Genomic DNA, 2,593 nt, shown 5'->3' with positions numbered 1-2,593 from the left:
TCTTTCTAACTAATTCTTTCTTTCTTTCTTTCTAACTAATCTTTCTTCTTTCTTTCTTTCTTTCTTTCTTTCTTTCTTTCTAACTAATATTTCTTCTTTCTTTCTTTCTTTCTTTCTTTCTTTCTTTCTTTCTTTCTAACTAATCTTTCTTTCTAACTAATTCTTTCTTTCTTTCTTTCTAACTAATCTTTCTTCTTTCTTTCTTTCTTTCTAACTAATCTTTCTTCTTTCTTTCTTTCTTTCTAACTAATATTTCTTCTTTCTTTCTTTCTAACTAATCTTTCTTCTTTCTTTCTTTCTTTCTTTCTTTCTAACTAATATTTCTTCTTTCTTTCTTTCTTTCTTTCTTTCTTTCTAACTAATATTTCTTCTTTCTTTCTTTCTTTTTTTTGTTTCTTTCTTTCTAACTAATCTTTCTTTCTTTCTTTCTTTCTTTCTTTCTTTCTTTCTTTCTTTCTAACTAATCTTTCTTCTTTCTTTCTTTCTTTCTTTCTTTCTTTCTTTCTAACTAATCTTCTTTCTTTCTTTCTAACTAATCTTTCTTTCTTTCTTTCTTTCTTTCTTTCTTTCTTTCTAACTAATCTTTCTTTCTTTCTTTCTAACTAATCTTTCTTTCTTTCTTTCTTTCTGACTAATCTTTCTTTCTTTCTTTCTTTCTTTCTTTCTAACTAATCTTTCTTTCTTTCTTTCTTTCTTTCTAACTAATCTTTCTTTCTAACTAATTCTTTCTTTCTTTCTAACTAATCTTTCTTCTTTCTTTCTTTCTTTCTTTCTTTCTTTCTTTCTTTCTTTCTTTCTTTCTAATCTTTCTTTCTAACTAATTCTTTCTTTCTTTCTAACTAATCTTTCTTCTTTCTTACTTTCTTTCTTTCTAACTAATCTTTCTTTCTAACGAATCTTTCTTCTTTCTTTCTTTCTTTCTAACTAATATTTCTTCTTTCTTTCTTTCTTTCTTTCTTTCTTTCTTTCTTTCTTTCTAACTAATCTTTCTTCTTTCTTTCTTTTTTCTAACTAATCTTTCTTCTTTCTTTCTTTCTTTCTTTCTTTCTTTCTTTCTTTCTTTCTTTCTTTCTTTCTTTCTAACTAATCTTTCTTCTTTCTTTCTTTCTTTCTTTCTTTCTTTCTTTCTTTCTAACTAATCTTTCTTTCTAACTAATTCTTTCTTTCTTTCTTTCTAACTAATCTTTCTTCTTTCTTTCTTTCTTTCTTTCTTTCTTTCTTTCTAACTAATATTTCTCCTTTCTTTCTTTCTTTCTTTCTTTCTTTCTAACTAATCTTTCTTTCTAACTAATTCTTTCTTTCTTTCTTTCTAACTAATCTTTCTTCTTTCTTTCTTTCTTTCTAACTAATATTTCTTCTTTCTTTCTTTCTAACTAATCTTTCTTCTTTCTTTCTTTCTTTCTTTCTTTCTTTCTAACTAATATTTCTTCTTTCTTTCTTTCTTTCTTTCTTTCTTTCTAACTAATATTTCTTCTTTCTTTCTTTCTTTTTTTTGTTTCTTTCTTTCTAACTAATCTTTCTTTCTTTCTTTCTTTCTTTCTTTCTTTCTTTCTTTCTTTCTTTCTTTCTTTCTAACTAATCTTTCTTCTTTCTTTCTTTCTTTCTTTCTTTCTTTCTAACTAATCTTCTTTCTTTCTTTCTAACTAATCTTTCTTTCTTTCTTTCTTTCTTTCTTTCTTTCTTTCTTTCTAACTAATCTTTCTTTCTTTCTTTCTAACTAATCTTTCTTTCTTTCTTTCTTTCTGACTAATCTTTCTTTCTTTCTTTCTTTCTTTCTTTCTTTCTTTCTAACTAATCTTTCTTTCTTTCTTTCTTTCTTTCTAACTAATCTTTCTTTCTAACTAATTCTTTCTTTCTTTCTAACTAATCTTTCTTCTTTCTTTCTTTCTTTCTTTCTTTCTTTCTTTCTTTCTAATCTTTCTTTCTAACTAATTCTTTCTTTCTTTCTAACTAATCTTTCTTCTTTCTTTCTTTCTTTCTTTCTAACTAATCTTTCTTTCTAACGAATCTTTCTTCTTTCTTTCTTTCTTTCTAACTAATATTTCTTCTTTCTTTCTTTCTTTCTTTCTTTCTTTCTTTCTTTCTTTCTTTCTAACTAATATTTCTTCTTTCTTACTAATCTTTCTTTCTAACTAATTCTTTCTTTCTTTCTAACTAATCTTTCTTCTTTCTTTCTTTCTAACTAATATTTCTTCTTTCTTTCTTTCTTTCTTTCTTTCTTTCTTTCTTTCTTTCTAACTAATATTTCTTCTTTCTTTCTAACTAATCTTTCTTCTTTCTTACTAATCTTTCTTCTTTCTTTCTTTCTTTCTTTCTTTCTTTCTTTCTTTCTTTCTTTCTTTCTTCTTTCTTTCTTTCTTTCTAACTAATCTTTCTTTCTAACTAATTCTTTCTTTCTTTCTAACTAATCTTTCTTCTTTCTTTCTTTCTTTCTTTCTTTCTTTCTTTCTTTCTTTCTTTCTTTCTTTCTAATCTTTCTTTCTAACTAATTCTTTCTTTCTTTCTAACTAATCTTTCTTCTTTCTTTCTTTCTTTCTTTCTAACTAATCTTTCTTCTTTCTTTCTTTCTAACTAATATTTCTTCTTTCTTTCT

This window comes from Rhinichthys klamathensis, unplaced genomic scaffold (genome assembly GCF_029890125.1).
Source record: "Rhinichthys klamathensis goyatoka isolate OS25496 unplaced genomic scaffold, OSU_Roscu_1.1 h1tg001276l_1, whole genome shotgun sequence".
Taxonomy (NCBI): domain Eukaryota; kingdom Metazoa; phylum Chordata; class Actinopteri; order Cypriniformes; family Leuciscidae; genus Rhinichthys; species Rhinichthys klamathensis.
Note: the sequence above shows the minus strand (reverse complement) of the source record.